The sequence below is a fragment of the Stegodyphus dumicola genome, chromosome 8 (assembly GCF_044657685.1).
Source record: "Stegodyphus dumicola isolate Sdum_Otavi_A_Nest chromosome 8, ASM4465768v1".
NCBI classification, from domain to species: Eukaryota; Metazoa; Arthropoda; class Arachnida; order Araneae; family Eresidae; genus Stegodyphus; species Stegodyphus dumicola.
In genome coordinates, this window is record NC_140775.1 from 104528632 (window position 1) to 104550119 (window position 21488).

At 30.7% G+C, this 21488-nt stretch overlaps 1 protein-coding gene across 2 annotated transcripts in view; it reads left to right on the forward strand.

The window, feature by feature from the left end:
- LOC118190227 (uncharacterized) overlaps positions 1-21488 on the forward strand; it is a 77833-nt gene that overhangs the window by 13994 nt on the left and 42351 nt on the right. The window contains exon 1 of one of the 2 annotated variants that reach the window (XM_035360904.2): positions 11936-12062. The exons of the other annotated variant lie outside the window; for it this stretch is intronic. The gene's annotated coding sequence lies outside the window, so the exon portion shown is untranslated. Of the gene's footprint in view, positions 1-11935; positions 12063-21488 lie in introns of those variants that run through there. 2 annotated transcript variants of the gene reach the window in all.

Consider the following 21488-nt stretch of genomic DNA (forward strand, 5'->3'; position numbering starts at 1 on the left):
CGTTCATTGTTCCTGATTCTAACTCCATTTTAAAGTTTGTCAATAAAGACATCATTAGTGAACGCCGTTGACCCCTCCATCAAGATATTTTTGTTTTCCCTTCAATTTTCTAGCTTTGGAACGGGGCTTTTGAATATGACTTACGCATTCATATTTAGTGACACTACTTGAGTATAAATATCTACGTCACAAATCACTTTCAAAAATATCCCCTGCCGATGAGAAACATTTTATTTTTAGTTCATTCGATGGAAATTACTTTATTAATAATATTCTCCACTTCCTTCGCAACACGTTTCATAAATTTGTTCCTTATGCATTTTCGTTTACAAACACACGACTTCGATTTTTTATGACCCTTTATTATACTTTAAAGTAGAATATTTTTAAAAATAATCAAAGACTAAGATAAATCTAATTACAGTACGCAATGTGTCGAATCAAATCAAACTCAAGCGAGGACATAACGCTTTCCACAGGTAATTAATAAAAATATTGCATTTTATTGGAAATAATTTCATGTTGCTGAACAGACTACAGATAAGATTCTATAAATTCCCTCTCTTTAAAAGTCTTGACATTACATTTCAAAGACAACAAATTATTTATCTCCATTTCTAGCTCTTTTCAACCCTTTGAATGGCACTTTCGGTGATTTAAATGCCCATTTCCGGTTTTTGCGTCTTTATGAAATCCTTAATATCTTGGTTTCTAATTAACGTATAAACAAAAGCATACTAGTTTTGGAAAGCTAAATAAACAGTTTATCCAATGAACGAATAAAAGAAAATTGCCATTTTTTTTGCCAAAATTATCTTTTTCAACGTGTTCGGATACCTTAAATTTAATGAGCAAAATTTTTATACAGTCTCATGTTGTGCAATAACTGTCACTTTTGATTACAACACTGTACATTCAAGAAATCATGCGGAACGACAGTATTCTAGAAAATGTCATTTTAAATGGCAATTTTAGCCATTTAAAAAGCGATTTAGCTCTTCTCAATGCAAGAATTTTAGCGGTCTGCTAGTATAGTTGCTCAGTTAAAATTTTATCTTGAGAAATTTTGTGGATGGTTTGAAGTTTAAACTTAAAATTAACTTTATGCTAGCTTTAGGACTTATAACATAAAAATTGTGAAGAGGAATTTAAAATAACTAAAAATTCCATATTTATTTATGAAAATTTTGGGAGAGAGAACATATTTTCTTCGATTCTTTTCAATTATTCTATTGTACTGTTAAAACTTTAAGCGTGTGAATTAAATATTTGTTATTTTTCTGTTTTCTCGTACTCAAGCCTCAGATCTTTTTGAGGTGCATAGTCTTCCATTTCTGAAGCTCGGTGTCAGCTATTTATTTTCACAGTTATTAATTTTATTGATCCTGGTTTACATGATTTAACGTCCAAAATAATTTAAATTCTTATTGATATTATTATTAGATTAAGATATTGTTCTTTTTCATTGCACTGAAATCATTTAGATACCAAGAGGAATAGAAAATAACGTGATGGTACAATGTAAATCATCAAGTATATAACCAAACTATTTCCCGTTCTTTAAGTTCGCAGGTGATCGAGTGGCTAAAATAGCTGAATATTGGTAGTTCAAACCGGCTTTGAATCTGGCAGAACAGGTTGGTTCATGAGCGATTTTTCCCACGTGTGATATGCAAACGGACCACTTTCCTTTAGAAATGCCCTTTTTCCTGTTCCGAAAAGATTTCGAATAAATGATTTCTGTGCGCATCCCTACTTTTATAATACATCAAACCTTCCCTTCCTAAATTTGATGCTACTTTCCGAAGGATATACTTGTATTTCGAAGCGTAATATACGGAATAATTGAATTGCGATATCTGTACTATAACCACGTAATTTTTATTTGCCAGAAATGTAGAAAGAATTAAAAAATTCATGAGGGAGTGAAAGCATAATATAAAGCAAACAGGGGATTCTGGATTTCGATATATTTCATAATTCTATTTGTTTATTATTAAGATTAGACTGATCCACTTTATAAACTTGCAGTGCTATTCTGATTAATCCATCCCCTTTTCTGACCGTCTGAGAAATTTAGACAAGCATTTCCATAAGGGGTGTGCTTTGATGTTTTCGTCTACGTCTTTTAAACGTTTACATAAAATCATCAAAAAGGGGATACACCCTTTAAGTCACGACTTTTGTTGTAACTTATGTCATTTGTCAAAAAACAACATCAGAATGAATCCACAAATTTTAACTGAAACACGAAGTGCAAGATTGTGTCCCTCGTTGGCATGGGCCTTGGACGCCTTGCAAGTGTTGGTATGACTTCGCCCAGTTCCGTCCCAATTTAGAAGGAGAATAACCCCAGGGACTGATTCAAGGGTCCTCCCACTTCACTTCCGCTCCACCAGATCATTCGAGAGGACTTGTGCTATGTGTTTTAAGTGCCCCTAGGTTACAAAGATGCTATGCATTTACAAACACCGAAGCCATCTCCAGAATTTGAAGCCGGGATCAACAATATGGCAGCCAGTAGTGCTAACCATTATATCGGTTAGGACGGCTTAGATCACACTTTACCTTTAAAGTACTTTTTTACTTCACTGCTCCCTTTTCAAGGCTTGTTGTGCTCAGTATCACCTTCGAGTCTGTTTGGGCCTCCTGCTGCTTTTGCAACAATGATGTCTGTTGAATAAACACTACTTAGCCGTACTGTGTACTACTGTAAATGCAGGGTAATTCAAAAATAGCTAGCAAAAATGTAAAAGTAGTTAGATTGGTCCGGAAAAAGCAGATTTTGTAATGAAATGCGTTTGAGAAAATGATCCGTGGAGGTGGTATACAGCACTAATCAGCGGTAGATAGAAGCGTTCTGCTGGCATAAATCGGCATTCTATGGGAGGTTTCAAGTTGGCGTGCATCACTATACAGCCTAAACGCATTTTATCTACGGGGCTGAGGCCAAAATGGAGCAGCTTCTCAAATTAGGTACAGAGAACGATTCCTGAGCACTTCTTTCAGCAGTTGTTCCGTTTCTGTCCACAGCCCTCCAGATAAATTGCGCATCGGCGAATGCTGTTTGAAATTCGAAAGAGGAATGACGGTTTGCACCAGCATAACACTGTAGCTTTTATTGTGGAATAGCACTTTGTACTACCTTAACGCGCAAATTCCGTATGCATATTCCTTTGTGAATCTGCTTATTTCGGTATCTCTACTTGCATTTGCTATATTTTTAACCATTAATGGTCATGTTTCTAAAATATCAGAGTGATAGTCTGTAATTTCTGATCTCTTGATACAGAAAAATTAAACAAAATGCACATATCTACAACCTGGGCCATCATGTGTGAATACTTGCAATAACATCGGAATTATTTTTATTTTATAACTTAGAAAATTATAAATTTTTTTCCTACATAAAGTGAAATAACTTTTCAATGAGCAACAGTTTTATTCAAGTTATTTATTGTTTTCTTTCTTTCTTTCCTTTTTCCTCTTTCTTTTTTTTCTTTTTTAATTTATTGTAGAGAAACCTTTTATTTGACTACATACAGCATGGTTATTTGATGAAAAATTAGTTTTTTAATTGTCGCATTTAATTTCTATATTAATTTTAGCGAGTTTCTTCAACTATTATTCGAAAAACTGGAAACATAAATAATTTTTTTCTAATAGCACTGAGGTTAGAGTCGAATGATTTTGGGGCAAATTAGAAACGAATTTTAGAAAGTACACCACAATGGCTGAATATCATTCAATTCCAGGGACTACAATTTTTGATTTTATCAATTCTAATGGCTAATGACAAATAACTCTGATTTTAGTTGTGGTGCTAAATGCCATTAGAATTGCGTGACAATTCATATGAATTGAAATTAAACGCAGCCGCATTAAATGCAAGTTTAACCTCACCATTTTGAGCTTACCTGTTTTTAATAAGTATAAACTGAATGATATGCTAAGTGTTTATTTCAGCTGGGGAATATACCATGCCTGCTAAAGTCAATTTTCAATAAATACATTTCTGTACTGGTATTAAAAATGTAGAAGAGTGTAATTAATAGCTTAAAGTGACAATAATTTTAAAATGTTATGAATGCTTTAATAACAAACAGAAATCTACAGGTACGTTTTAGGATCTTCCAACATTAAGTTGAATTAATTTTACCCGTTTAATTAGCTAGTTCCTTCGTTAATTAATTATTTTAATCAATTATTAATTAATAATTTATATAATTAATTTTTCGAAGTACGTTCCTTTTCAAATATTACAGTTTTTAGTATAAAAACAATGTTACTAATTTATCTACTTGTTTGAAATATTTTATACAGAATAAATAAAAACGTACAAATAAAAATCTTAATTAAAGACATTTTAATAATTCTCTATTTTATGTAGAATAAATGATTTAAAGCTCAGTCGTTGAATCAGATGGAAATTTTAAAATTAATATAACACTGAATTTTCATTTCCTTCTAGTCAACAACTTGAAAGTTGCGTTTCCGTTGTCGTCACGATATATGTAACTTTACTCGGAAATAGCAAATTGTATGGAGTAATTTAGGTAAAGATGAAGCTTAAGTGACTTGATCCTAGATGAAAATAGAGGCTCTACTGATACTCTCTTACGTATAATAGCGTAAGCAAACAAAACTTAACATTGCTAACTAGTTAGGGTAAAGTCGTAGATAAAATAAAAGTATGAAAGTTTGAGATATAATATTTCATAAAGTAGCTTCACATCAGCTTACTAAAGTCGCTGGTGAGAAAGCATGCTTTTACTAATGTTGAAAATTGAACATCTACTAAAACTACTCACAAGACAGCACACTTTTATTGATGTTAAAAATTTAACTATTACTAAAATCACTTGCAACACAGCCTGTTTTTACTAATGTAAACTTGAACAATTGCTAAAATTAAAGGGAAGTTAATCACGCCTGAAACAAAAACTAAAGGCAGCGCAGCAAATTCGTCTTTTTGTGGGATGTTAACATACTAACCTTTCAATATAAGCAAGAGATTTTCATTTAATGTACGGTGAAGATGAACGGAATTTTTTAAAACTATTGAGCAGATTGATTTGTAATATTGATCGCATATCTATTTTATCTCATTAGTAACATTAAAGCAATTTGCAAAAAAATATGACTTCTTATTTTCCACATGGAACAAGCTAGAACGAGGTACTATATGCTTCAGGTATTTACATCTCTTTATAAGAAAAGTATATAATAAATTCCCGAGTAAAAAATTTTGTGTTAAATAGAAACTGCAGATTGGAAGCATCTAAATTTCACATGTCAGTTTATGTACTAAAAAATTCTGGATTTTCTTTACAAACAAACTCTTCAGAAAAACGCGGTCAAATGTATGACCAGCTTTCACTATGTCGATTAAAAACAGATAATTTTTTTTAAATTTTGTTAGAAGCAATCAATTAATTTGAAAAGTGCTAAATTCATCACAATGTTTCAAGCATAATCAAATAATAACATTTCGTAGTTCTCAAAATCTAAATTCTTACCGAATATATTCCGTGGATTAATAAGAAATTTATATCGATATCAGCCGCCTTTCTAGAGCTACGCTTCGAATAAAACGAGATTTCAACAATAAACTGTTCATCGATTTTCCTCTGCTATCAGTTTCACTTATTCTATAAAACTGGGGAATAATTTTTAACGTAATTTCTGTTAAAATCGAATTTTGAGCTGTTTTATAGTTAAATGAGCACGTTGGTTTCAAAACTATAGTCAGTTTCTTCTACCATGTCAGATTTCTTCTCTACACTTTATATGAATGTGACCACTCTCTGAGGCATCGAACATGGATCAAGTACTTCTCCTCTCCTATTGGCTGATTGTTAGTTTCGTATTATGGAAATATAAGGATATAATAAGGAACAAATGTAAAATAGAATATCCTAGTTTACCATCAAACTAAACGGCAAGTACCTCACTCAGCTGAACTCCCAGCGCCAGTTTTTAAAGAATTACTCTCGTTGGAAATATACGAATACGATTCTGGTGAATATCGAGTTGATCCCAACGACGAAAATTTTGAAACTGAAGATAATTTCGTTCGTAAGTTATTTTACCAGATGAATTGAATGATTTGGCACGAGATTTAGGACTATCCCAAAAAGCTTCAGACCTGTTAGCATCAAGAATGCACTAGAAAAACTTGCTTAAAAAGGAGCAAAGATATCGTATTTTCGATTGATAGAAAGTGCGTTTCTGCAACACTTTCGAAGTGATGATAGATTTGTGTGTTGCCTTAACGTATATGGTTTTATGGAAGAGTTGGGAATTTTAGCCTATAACGCAACTCAATAGCGACTGTTCATCGATAGCTTAAAGTGGAGCTTTAAGTTTGCCCTCTTTCGCAAAGGAAATTTATTTGGTCCCAATAGGCCATTAAGTTTGCTTGTATGAAGAATATGAAAACATAAAGGCAGTCATTGATTTGGTGTAATATCACATGCACCCATTTATCATTTGTGTTGACCTTAAAATGGTCTGCTTTCTCCTAGGACAACAACGCGGATATACCAAGTGTCTCTATTTTTTGCGTACATGGGACCGTAGAACTTATGAGAAACATTGGGTGCAGCCGAATTGGTCGCGAAGATCTAATCTGACTGTATCACTGTCCTAGAGATCCAAACATCCTATACCAGCCATTTACAGACAGAAAAAATATTACATTTTCACCTCTGCATATAAAACTGGATCTCATGAAGCAATTTTGTAAAGCTTTGCTGGTTTAGGCAGGGTGTTTCAAGTATCTCATTTCGGCATTTCCTATCCTGTCATTTGAAAAAAATGAAATACCGGTGTGTTTGATGGTCCACAGATTCGGCAGCTCCTTAAAGATGAACATTTCATTGGAACAATCACAGAACTTCAAAAGAATGCTTGGTTGGCATTCTAAAATATTCTCAAAGGGATTCTTGGTAATACATGAGCACAAAGTTACAGCGAAATTGTCCATCAACGTTTCGTATTACAGCGAAATTACCCAGCAACATTTGGTATTACAACGATATTGTCCAGAAACTTTGGAGAGCTTCAAAATGCGTTGTGGTAACATGAGCATCAAATTGCGTTTTTTACGTATCTGTACTCGAGGGTCACTTTACGTTTTGCAGCTACGGGCTACACAGTGTGTGATGTTTATCAAATTTTTAGGAATATGTCCTTGGAACAATGAACAAGGAAAAGATTTAATTGCAGGTTAGGAGTTACTCTTAACAAACATTTTAATGATGTTGAAAAGAAAAATGACTTCTAGATTTTTGTCTGTTCACCATACTCTAATTAAGACACTGCGTTTCTTATACTTCTTGTTTTTTAGCTATTGTATCTTTATTGTGATATCCTAGTCAGTGTAAAATTATTACAATAATTTTAAGAAAAATAGAATTTCTTTCATGATCTTTGGATCAGTGTCGAATATTCTAATAATTTCTATAAAAATCTAAATTTCTTTTCAGATAGAATTAAGTAATTTTAAAATGGCGTTTTAGATGTCTTATTAAACCGTTAAATAGTTTTTCAGTCTTTTTTGCTGATCTTTTTTCCCCCAGAAGCTAAATTTTTATTTGGTCATGAATTCTAAGAATTTTAAGTTTGTTTACATACAACGAAGACAGATCAAAGAGATGCTGTAAATGAAGAATGATTTACTATTTTTGTGTTTATTTTTAATAGCAAGTATTTCTATTAAAATTTTAAACCTTAAATAAAATAATAACCTTAAAAAATTCTTAAAATGTTTGTTGAGAGCATCTTAAATTTTTAATCAAACTTCAAAATTTAAGATGAAACATTTTTTTTTTCAAATTAAAGCAAACTTTTTTCATTTCTGACAATTGAATTTTACTTCTTCTGTTATATAGCGCCACATTTTTTCAAAATCAGTATGCATTAGCATGTGATACATGTCTTCAATTCAAAGATACCATCGTTGTTAAGATAAGCTCTTGAATTTCCATCCCAACAAGAATGTCTTTGATTCTAAGAATGAAGTTTGAAACTTAAGAAACGCCCAACCACTATTTTAGATTGATTAATAACAACATTTTTCTTATCTCTAACTGATATTTAAGAAAAATGTTTAATTCGAAAAAATCTGCAAATATAAAGCGTCATTATTTTAAGACACATAGAGCATCTAGCGACGTTTATATTGGAAAAAAGATCTGTGTTATATTCAAAGAAATACCGTATACATCTCAGCAGTGTAAATTTACATTCTCAAAATGATCCAACTATTGAAACTTTGAATAAGAAATATGATCTATCATCTCCTCCATCATTGTGCACTTTAGAGGAAAAAAAGGAAATAAACAAATAAAAAAAAAAATAAAATAAAAATAAAAAAAAAAAAAAAAAAAAAAAACAGAATCATCTTGCATGACAACTTGAGCATGCACCTTAATCACGAAACGGTTTATTGACAAAAAAGGATTGTGAAACGATGTATTTGTACCAAAATACATACTGTATCAAAATACATGCTGTATCAAATACATACTGTATTTGTATCAAAATACATGGCTTACAAATGTGTTATAAATAATACTTTTCTGACCCCAAGTTAGACTTTTTTTTCATTCTGACACTCTAGTATAAAAACGTATCACCTTTCATTTTTCATCCGTTCCCTCTGATAACAGAAATCACAGAAATAGTAACTGCAGATGTCTTTTGCGCTAGGATATGACGAACAACACTTGATTCATTGGTCTTGGAAAAATGTTTTTTTCGAACTTCATTTCACTTATTTAATGAATTCAGGTTTTTATTTTTAGGGCTTATTTTTACTTTTATTTTATTTCTTACTACGTGTAATTTTGAAACAGAATTTAAAAATCAAGCATTGAGTTTTTAACAAGATTTTTTATATCAAGTTAATTTTACATTTAATAAAGCAATTTTAAAATTGAGTAACTGAGTATTAAAGAAATTATTTTGACTATATTTATGGAACATCTGCTGCACAAAGCTTGCTCTTTGAATATAGACTAACTTTTATACCTTTTGGTTATATTAAATTATTTTTAACAGCCTTATTTTTCTATCAGTTCCTTGCGTTTTTATAATTTATAGCTCATTATTATTTACATACTTTTTTATTCCGATTATATTCTTTAGAGTAGCAATTTAAGATAGATGTAGTAACTATAGAATAGTATATAAGTTTTAAAAATCACTCAATACTTTCTGCTAATTATCTCATTATAACTCATGAACCTAGTAATATAATTAAGAGTTATAAGCATACATTCATTGTGATTATTTAAATTAACAGAATGGTTATTGAGTTTGAAAGGTATTTATTTTTTATTTTTCTTAAATGATAATCCCTTATCAAGGAGATATTCAAATTTCTAATCATCTAACAATGTAATCTGAATAATCATATTCTTATTAATCAAAAAAGCAATGAATTAAAAGAAATCTTAATTAACTGTTGGCAAGTTATTCAACAAGACTATTAAGTTTCGCCTTGAAATGAATAGATAAGTCATATTAAATGCTTTTTTTTAAAACTCGAATATTTGTTCGCCGATCAGTTGACCTTGCTTTCAGGAGAGAAAAATGGTGTGATCTATAATTATAGATACATATATTCAAATAATTGTAATTAAATCAAATTCAGTTTTAGTTGATTTAAATAACTGGGTTGCAAATAATTTAAATTTTTTTCTATAAACACTTCCTTGTAATATATTAAATTTTATTATCAAGAAACTTCTAAGGATGATCTAACCAAGATGTTAAACATTAAAATACTCAAAGAATCCAGACTCAAAGAATTCAAAATTCGATAGAAATGCTTTTGGATCAAATCAGTTCTGCTAACTGAAACTGAGTTCAATTATCAGAACCTTCAAGAAATTCACTGAAGATAACGATTAAAAGATAATTGAAGATAATTTAAAGATAATATTATAACATGTAAAAATGGGAAAAAAGCAAGAGAATAAACTTTTAACACGCATGTTTTATTAAATATGATCTCTATTTTGCCTGACGATCGTTAATTTCTTAAATCCTTTTCATCTTTTTTCTTTCTAACATCTCGAAGAAAATCTTTTCGAACTATTTAACTGTTTTCACTTCGCAGATCCGACGTCCTGGAAAAGTAGAATGTCTTGCCATTTCACTTGGAAGAAATATTTGCTACAGCTCATACGCAAACGGTTCAATGAATAAAAAGTGCACATCTATGTGCAGTGAATCTTTAATAATTAATAATTAAATATTTTCTACGTTAAATGTATATATCTCCACGCAGCGTTAACTGACGATGATCAGAGCAACCTTTTTATCCTACCATCAGGCATTGTTCTACAGTGGCTTACATTTGTTTTCGGAGACTTGCATGTTTAAAATTTATTTGCATAGACCTTATAATAAATATTGAAACACAGATTGCAATTTTTTTCTATTCTATTGCTTTTTCCGAATTTTAAACTTCATCATTATAAAGTAAACATCATCAATATATTCCTTGGGTAAAGTAATTTATTCAAAAGTTGGACATTGGACACTTGGAACTTTTGTTGACATGTTGTGGAAAGTTATGTTTCTTGTCATAATTTTTTGTTCAAAATGAAAATACATCGTAAGAATTATCGGTGTTTGGAAATTATTTCTTGTTCAAGAAAATATATTAAGAGTTTCAGATTTGAAGTGAAAACGGCAACACACTACAAATTAAAAAGTTCCGTTAGAAATTTAACTATTCATCATTTTAAAGATGGTGAAAGTATTAAAAATATTCAAAAAATCATTGAATGCCCTATTATTTGTTAGTTAAATCTATGCCAGAGTGAATGAAAGGCGTAATTTTAGCTAAATACTATCCAAAGAAATATTGAATGCCCTATTATTTTTATGTTTTTATTAAATCTAGACTTCTTGTTCAAAGTTCTCGAAAACTCACTTGAGTTTAATTTCAGAACTTTTATATTTTTTATTGAAAACATTTTGAAAATCATTTTTCAAAATAAGCAGATTTTAAAAAATGACGAATAGTATATTTGAAGGAAAAATATAATAATTTCGCTAATATTTAATAACTAATGTTTGCATATAAAAGGTTTACCGTTCTGTATTTCTTGCAGACTCATTTTCAGATTAGTAGCCCTATCGTAATCGTTTAGCTTAAGATAATTTCACTTGTTCTCCACTCCAACATAAAATTTCAGTTTCTATTTTACCTTTAATCTTCTCTAACGTTTTGAATATTTTTGAAATTTTGATGAAAACCTATCCGAGGATTTAGATTCTAATCTAAAGTGTTCACCTTGCAACTTCTTTAACTTGTTATTTTTCCTCTTACTTTTTTTCAAAAGATCTCAAGAATAACAATTTTTTTGATAACTCCAAAAACTATCTAACGTAATTTGATGTCCTAAATATGCTATCTCCCATCGAACATCTAAAATCACCTTCATTCATCCGGTTAAGAAAACAGCACCTTATCAAAATATATGCATGAAACCGAATTGGAACTATGCCTGCAGCAACAGCATGCTTCTTACTTGAAATACCTATAATATCGAGTTGGCCGCCGGCTTCGAAACAACAAGTTACAGCATTAGCGAAAAGGAAAATTCTAATCTTTTCAAATCCTGTTGAAATGCGTTAATCTTAGAATAAAATCTCAAGTTCTACATTGACCAAATAGCGGAACGTTACTTCACACCGGCTCATGAAATCTTCCTGTCAAATTCAACGTCCTACTACTTCGGGAATTAATTTTTTGTATCGAACATGCACGGTTCGTTGGCCTTGACACACATTTTTGTCTGCTTCTTCCAAGTTCAGTTCCGCACCAGAAGATTTACCCATTGCCCTGTTTTTCTATCTTATTTTCATTTTTTAGAAATTTTTATTTTAAAAGCGAGCTTCCATGTCATCGAAAATTACAACTGTGGGCTGTGGAAACAACTTTTTATATGACGTTTTAGAAGCTGCTAAACGAATGACTATAACAGAAAAGAGAATTTTTATTACTTGTACCATCATGTCCACTTGGCCGATCTACTGTAGTAAGTTCATTTATGTCGCTTATTTAAATTGTTTCAATATATTATATGATACAGGTATCTAAAGTTCTTTACAAATGTAATTTCTTTTGTAAATTAAGCATTGCCAGATGTGTGTGTCTTTGCATAAGATATTTTTCGTGATCGCGTCCTATGTTGTATCATAACGTTACATAATCGGTTATCCCAATTGTAATGAAATTTTATTGAGGCATTTTTTACTTCTAGCATATTAGAGTACTCCAGTACATTAGTTATAAAATCTAATGAGATAAAATGACAAACTAACAGATTATGAAAAGCATGGAAATCTAGAACTTTAAAATTAGGCAAATTTCAACCTTAATTTTGCATTAATTTTAGGCACATTGTAAGGAATTTTCTACTTTCTTACGGCGTGCTTTCGCGATGTAGTTAGAAACATATCCGGCTAACAGTCCAGATCCGGCAATTAAACAAGATTTTAGTACCACCTTCACACAATGAATATTCCTAACAACATGCAATCACTTCGGCAGAATATATATACGAACTGATTAAGAAAATTTCATTCACAGTAAAATCTGTGAAAGAAATATGGAAATTAATGAGCGTAAGGTAAATAAAGAAGAAGAATTTTCACCTAAAAGGCATTAATTAGGCCTACTAAAGACGAAAGTGCAAATGATGAAATCCGATTCAGAACGAAGATTAAGTTGTAAGCTTGGCCAACAATTAAGTGAACAATTGATTCATTTCCAAAGACCAATCTGAAGATGATTTCGAGAAAAGCATTTATATTGCTGATCATGCAACTGTTCAGATAACTGAGGAATTTATTAACATAAGGAGGAATTATAAACTCTACTCTTATTTTATATAACATACAATAACTCTTAACAATAGTATATATAAGAAAATTTAACATCGTAATAAACTATAATCGTAATAAACATAAAATGAAGCTATAAGCTAGATAAAAATTATGTATTGAAATTGATTTAACCTTCAGCACTGAACTTCAAGTTGAAGATGGTTGCGGCAAAGACAGTTTTGAAGCGCATACTAATGCCTCGACTTTTAAAGAAACGGAAGAATTTTTGTTGAAGGAAGAGGATAAAAATAAGTCGGTTGCGAGTACTTATAACTGAAATTTTAAATTATGTGAAAACATTTATTTGTGCATGAAATTCTCGGCTATATTAGACGACGAAATTTCTGAGCTATATTATACCAGTGAACAATTAAATTCAAGCTCTTTAAATACTGTCAATTTTTACAGTGTTCATTATTCGTTTCGAAATGATAAAATAGGTTACGTTTTAAATTTGTATTATAGCTTTGATAATGAGAGTATTTATCAAGTCATATCATTGCAAATTTTGCAAGACTACTATATTTTTTGTTTTGAATTCGTTAAATATAATGCATATTTTACTGATTGGAATTTTTCTGGAGGGAGAACATAAAAGAAGTTTGTAATTTGATTTTTACAGAACCCTTTTACCTATAGCGTTTAGATTGCCTTCACAAAATTCTCTACTTCATTTTGAGAAATATTCTGATTACAGGTATATCTTTAGGATAATATTTAAGGAATTAAAATATATAGCCTACTTTTTTAACCCCCTGATAAAACTAACTTAATTACGTATGCACAGTTTTAATTGGAACAGGAAATAGAGTTAATTTGGTCAATTCCTTGCTTACATGTAATCCTTTGTAGGTATCTTGATGAAAGACTTAGTGGATATTTCCGAATGCTTTCTATCCTTTTTGTGACCTCCATAAGCGCCAGAAAATACCGTCTGTGTGATTATATGAATGAATGTTACCGTGAATACCATTACGCGGGCGGAAAATGTAATGCCATTAAGAAAGTATAACTTAAATCAAATTAAAATTGTGGAACAAGTGACTTTTGACTTTAGTATCCCATTGACAGTACAGCTCAAACTTCATTGTATTCTCTTATATCTTTTTCATTTCTGAAACAGAGAAGTTAATCCTCAGGAAGAAATGAAGGTCAAAGACGTTCCTTTTATTTCACATAATGATCTACAAGTTATTCTTTCATGTTTTTTTTATTTAATTCTTTATTTTAAGCATCTTAAGATGTCAATGTACTTCCATCAAACACAATAGCAGGAAGTAAATTTTCTTGCCATATTCAATTCAGTCTTGTATTTAAAGTTGCCATGAAAAATCAGTCAATCTTCTGCTTCATCTTCGATATTTATCGGTTCATTTCAATTAAAATTTTAAAACATTTTCACCACTTAATGTTTCATATACAAATTTATGTTTAAAAAGTTTCATATACATTAAATTATCTTATAATTTCTAGCTCAGGGTTTCCCAAAGATCTCGGCATGGAAATCCTGGGGTCGATGAAGTTTTAAAGAAAGTCAGTGATGGTGTATTGACTGTAGCCACAGAATGTATTTTTACAAGGGTTTGTTTTTACAAATCGTTTGACGCTGCCATATAGTCAGTTATTATTTTAAGAGAGTATTGCAAACCATTTAAATGAATCTGATTAGTTTCAAATAAAAAAGAAGGAAACCAAAATTGACAAAACCATCTTAAATCTAGAAATAATTAAAACGTATAAAAATCTATGGAAAACGTTTCTCATCGAAGCCAGTAATGACAAATCAGAATCCTGTTTCTAATTTTGTCTTTTAAAGTAGTTTACTTTTAATTTTATTATTCCTATTATTAAAATATTTGATTGCCAGTGAATATGTTTCTTAATTCCTTATTCCTTACCATTTCTTAAAAGTTCATATTTCCCTTTGAAATAAACTGTCAAGGTCATTTTATCTTTCGTGGGGTGGGGAGAGAAATTCAGTCAAAATTCACTGCATATAAAATCATTTGAAAAAAGAAAATATTTTGCGTTAGTGTTTCATGCTGACAAATAGTAAATAATCTTTTCAAATGTATGCAACTTACACGGTTAAAGTGTCATGTTTCTAACCAGTTATTTTATGTTAATGTGCTATCCTATCAGCCTAATTTCCATTTCCCTAGCAGGATGTAAATTTTTAGCTCGCGCGATATTCAAATGAAGTGGAAGATATAAATTATTTAATGACAGGTTCTGAAGAGTAAAAATGTTCTGCCTCCTTGAAAGCGCTTTGCTAACTTTGATATCTGTAGCGCTTAGTATTCTTCGGTGTTGAGTTATTCTTGACATTACGCTGGCTTATGCCGACTTCGGTTAGAGCCAGTTTGCTGGCTGGTTGAACTGTGAAGCCATTAGAACTATTCTTAATTTCATTAGTTTTAGTTCATTCATTATCTTTTACTTAAATCCAAAGCTATTGGCTTTTGTAAGCACGAGTTGCTGCTGTTCGTCAAACTTTATTTAAGTTAAATAAAGGGTCCTTTACCCCCTTACCTCTGTGGTACATACATAGTGAAAATTCAACAATTGTCTTTTTTAGAGTTTTGGTCTAATTTTATGCTACATAAGAAGGCCAAATCCTATAAATTATTTAGATATTTTACCTTTCCTTACATCGAAATTACAGGTCCTCATTACAGCCTTATCTTAAACGAAGGAAGCATAAAGTCACTTATCTAGAAGTCTTAATACCTTAACTACAAGTCATAGAAAGATGAAAAATTATTAAATTTATCTGAAAATTTTATTGTTGTTGGAATGAAAGATACTTGTTATATTTCTGTTGCAAGGTTGATGGTATAACTTTCTACAATTACGAGGATACATGATCTTCCACTAATATTTTTATGTAGGGCAAAGAAAGATTAGAAGTTTTAAATTCAAATGCGTTCTGCGATAGATAGGATGTTTTTTTAGAAGGGCTGAAATGAAACGGCCACCTGCGGACCAAAGAGAAGGGATCATGTGTTTTTCAGACGTCGAAAATTAGGGCATATGCAATCTTTCCAGAATCATCAAACTGGCAATTAATATGCTTCAGTATAATCAGTGGGTAAAGAAATTACATTTTCCTAGAGTCTTTAGGTCATCCGTCTCATTGCATCTGCATTTTCACAGAGAATCTCGTTTATCCCAGGTATTGCACCGAGTTCCGCTTTAAAAAGATGCCATTTCTTGTTACCTTCCTTTGCGTATTTAGGCGTGTCGTCATTGATGCAAATTTGAGCACTTCAGTGATCACATGCTGTGTTACAAAAATTCAGATCACGACCGTAGATTGCTTTAAATAAATATATGTTATATGATCAGCTTCGTTAACATAACTTTGTATGAACATTCTTTAAAAGATATGCAATCAAACTTATCATGAAGATTAAAACCAATTTTTACGTTACAGAACTTTTATTATAATGTTATAGAACACGGTTACATCTGGTTACATCTGATTTATTTACTTCAAATTTAATTAAATGAATATGTGATGAAAAAATCATCTAAGAATTGCAGCCGATACACTGCCATTGTTAAAAAGAATGCACAACAATATCATGATTCCTCTAGCGATTAGGTTAGAATTCTCATATTATGAAATTTAACTAAATATAAGTTATTCTTAATACGTTAATACCTGATGAAATTCAATGACATATTATTTGTAAGATATTAATGTGTGACCAGTGATTGGTAAACCTGAAAAAAAACCTGAAAAAGCTAGTAATAAATAAACTTGTTTGAGTATTAAAATGATGCGAAATCGAAATTATCTTTCAATACAATTTCTCAATTCATCAAATTTTGATCATCTTTTTTCCAAATGAAGTTTAAATTTTTCAATGTTTTTATTATTGTTTTTATAATTACTATTTTCCCGAATATTATTATTACGATTAATAATTCAAATTCATTATTATTATTATTACGATTAATAATTCAAATCCATTATTATTATTATTATTGCGATCAATTATCACGAATATTATTGTTACGTTTAATTATTAGTATTACGATTATTAAGTCGAGAATAATCAGCTGTGACTGAAGATTGCAAAGTATAAAGCATTTTTTTAGCTTCTTTTATTGTTAATTTATGAATAAAAACCACATTAATTTTTACAAATATTTAAAAAAATGGAGAGATTTAAATTAAAATTTGTTAAATTTTCAATTAAGAGAGGACGAAATATAAAAAAGGTTTATACTACATATCTAACTGTGATATATTAGGAGAAAAAATTACGTTTTTGCTAGGAATTTTCATTTAATATTTCTCAGAGCGTTCAATAGACCTTAAAGAAAATCACATTTATTCATGATTTTTTAAGGACAAAATACGTTTAAGCAAACTCTGCCAAGAAATTCGTATTAAAACTAAAATTTGGTAAGAAATAGGATTGCTCGCATAAAAATTATTTTCTGAAATATATGAGTTATGACAAAAATTGGAACCAAGTTTCTTCTCATCTGTACAGAATCAAATTACTGTTATCCTGGAAACAGTTTTACATGAATGACCACAGATCTGGCGCACCGTTAAACTCTTTCCTACTGTTTACACTCAAAAGTACTCAGCTCACGTGCCTCTCACCCCACACCCACCCCCCACTTTAAAAGGCACAACATTGGCTAAGGCTTCACTGAAGGTATCTATCTAACCAGGACTAACAGCATGCAAAGAAGCCCTTTATAATTTCACTGCCGAGCTAATACCCACTAATCAGTCTTTTTTAGTACCTTCCTGAATGTTCGGGGAGAGGATGTGCTCTCTCATCTTCATTTTTTCTTTAAAAGAAACCATCTGAAACTTGTTTAACCACTGTATTAGATTTATGGTACAAGGACTTGCAAAAAAACCTCTCTAATATCAAACGGAAACAGTAAAATAAATAAATGATGTTACATGCACTTTTAATTATACAACAAGGTGAGCATTTCATATTCACTGCAAAACTATTGTAATTTTGAACTGCAACGCTACGCTGCAAAGGACATTTTACAAGACCTAAAGAAATTTTTCTCAGCTCCTTATATCAACGTGCGAGCAGGCCTTATGTCTATCCAGGGTCTTATAAACCATGCAATAATTTCTTATAATCCTGCTTTAAGTTCATAATTTTTTTCAATAGCTCTTTATGTCAATAAGAGGGGAGAACTTATTTCTACCCAGAGTTCAACACTTTCAAGTGTTCTCAAAATCATCTCATAATTTCCTATAATCTTCTTTTTCTGTTATAAAACTCAGGAAATTAGGCTCCTACCTGAAATAATTCTTTGCGTAGAGCTGCAATGTGTCTTAATCGGGATTCCCATCGCTGGCATTTCAACAAATCTCTCATTTCGCTATCTCGATTTCTTAGCACATCTGAAAACCGAAGTCTTCAAACATAAACCTCAGCTGAATTCAGAAGACAAATAAATAATTCTTCACGAAACGATAAATAAAGTTATATGAAATTTAGGATAAGTTTCAGAATCCTATGGCGCAAAGTTAAATGTTTGGATAATGCCAGTTTTCAATCAGACCGACAGGTTCAATTATATCCTCATATTATGTGATAATATTTCGTATTGATATGAAATTATTAGAACACAAAAATAATACATTATTTTACTGTGTGTTATTAATGGCATACTACTCTTCTTGATGCAGTAAAAGTTATATATTATATCCTGGGTCTTGTTTGTATTTCGTATTGATAACATTCTTCTTAACCTGTACAGTAATCATACTTTGATTTGTTTTTTTTTTATATAAATATAACATTTTTGATACTTTTAAGTGAAATTGAAGCAGTAATTGCTTATAAAAAATTGTTTGCACGTTACTTAATTAGAGAAAAATACTTTATGCTTAACTGAGACGAAGCTAAGCGAAATTTAAAATATTAACAAACGAAGCACGTAATGTAGCAAGAATAGCAAAGTTTTATTTGAAGCTGAAACATTTGTCTGTACAGTGACATCATTTGCTGCCGACAAACAAATAGTACTTTTATGATTTAGTAAAACAATTTATCGAAAACTGTATTAATTTTTCAATGGTTTTTAACATATTCAGAAATTCAGTCTCAAAAATAGTAAAAATCTATATTTATCTCTAGCTTATAGAGTGAACAGGGAAGAATCTTAAATATTGATATATTTATCACGATCGTGTGAGTTATCAAAACAGCAGATATTAACTTGCAGACTTTATAGAATGGTAAGAGAGACCGAAACTTTAGAATTTCCGTCTATTCCGTCTATTCTTATGTTTGCTAAAGCATTTCGCGCACTTTTATTTATGCGGATATAAACTGTTTCCTTAATAGATAGTTGGCTTCTGTATCATCCTTATACAAAATCAGTTTTTTTTTTTTTTTTTTTTTTTAGATGTTTTCAGTGATAACTAATTTTAGTTTTTCAAACTGGTATTGATCTAAGAGAATCTAAGCGAAATTTAAAATATTAAGAAACGAAGCAGGTAATGTAGCTATTATAGCAAAGAAATTTTATTTGAAGCTGAAAAACGTTTCTGCAAAGTGACATGCAACCTTTTGAAAAGAAAATTTTCAGCTACTGAAATTTCAAGGTGAAAAATTCAAATTTTCTTGTCTTCAAAATACTCTATATTTTTACTAGTACTATTTACGTAATTTTTATTACTTTTTATTATTAGATATAAAATATTGTTTGGTCAGCAACTGAATCTAATACTCCACTAACTACCTAGAATATTCAAGCCATCGAAATGCTTTTACTTTTGTACCTCATAAAACAATTCCCGATTTTCAAGTGAAATAATATTAACATCCATTTCGATGATTACGCTGAAACTGAATCTTTTTCCCAAAAAATGTATTACTATTACCGAAAATTCCCCAAAAATGTATTGCTATATTTACGTATTACCTCATATATCGCAATAAGAATTTTAATACTTATCAATTTGGAAAACAAAATATTAATGCGATATTCGAGCAAAGACAAGTAAATGCCTGACATGTTTAGCTTGAATTTAAGACATATTGCATAAGACAAAATTTTGAGAGATTTTGTTGTGGTTGAAAAAAGAAAGGGATAATTCCCTTGTATTTGAAAATTTATCTAAAATTTTATAAATATATAGTAAACCCCTGCCAAACGTAGGGGTTGCGTCACTTACACATTGCGCGTACGGCAAAATCGCGTTCCGCAGAGTTAACTTACGCACGAAATACTACGTCAATGGGTCATTAATCCTCCGAAACGATCTTTCCTCTCAATAGCTAATGCAATAAATCATGTAAGCAACATATTATTTAGTTAGATAACTCAGAAGAAGAAACTGACGTGAATCATTTTAAGATTCAAGTTTAATGAATCTAATTCCCATTCTGAATTTTCTTTCAGTGAATAGCTGTCATGAAGAAGAGATGTACGGTACTTCTTCGGAGTACTGTATATTTTTTCTTTCATTTTGGATAAGTAACTCTGATGCCTATAACAAAGATAAAAAAATGAGAAGCAACAAATTCATATGGATATAGTCTAATTTAGTATACATTATAACTTTTATTCTTGCAGAGAAAAATTACTCTAATGAAACTTCCCAATTTACATGGAGTGCTATTTATTATTACTATATTATATTAATTAACTGGATCTATTTCAATTTTCGAAATGCACGCGATAGTTCTCTCAGATGTTGGATGTCTTTAGGAAGAACTTTCTAAGAGAATAATTTACGTTTTATGTACAAAATTGATAATGCATATGCTTTCCAAAATATAACATTATATGGTATATTTTAAATTGCACATGTATGGATGAGCGAAAAATATTTCCTCGTTACGATTCAGAACCTTTACCAAAATTTTTTATTCAGAACCCTGAATGCAAGTTTGTACTTAGAAAGTTCATTTTAAGTCCGTTCTAAGCAATGATTTTTCGGTTCATATTTACAAAAAGTAATTTTAATAAATTTGATCATGGCAGATAAATTTACGCATTAATATGAACTTCTAAAACAAATCAATAAAAGCAAACATTTTTGGGGTCAGACACTGCTTATCGAATCGAAAAACATGCTAAGGGTTAATGCTTAATTAAACTGCTCTGGCGCTCGGTGAACCGATGAGATAATTCTGAATAAAAGCTTGCTTTTTGTCTTCTACGTGGATTTAGCTAAGAAAGCAAGAGATATTTACCCAGCACAGATGTAAGAGATAACGACGTTCTTCTGCTGAAAAGTTAGTAAATTGATTTAATGACTGCAGACAATTAAAAAATAAGACGTCTTAATGTTATTTTGAGGGCGAAATCTAGGTCGGAAAACGATTTGATTGTGCTTTATGGGGTTCCAGTCGTTTCGTTATCAAGGCCACGTTTAGATGGCACTGCAGGCGTTTAAGTCGCCATTAGAGGATTCCTTGACCTTGAAAGGTAGATTGGTTCTACAGTTGGTTGATAACATAAAGACTTTCCGATACGAAATATTTCAAAATCGGGAAGTCTAGTAGCTGTTCCAATGAGGAAGATGCTGAAGCACGCATATCTTTAAACTGGAATGACACTTCTTT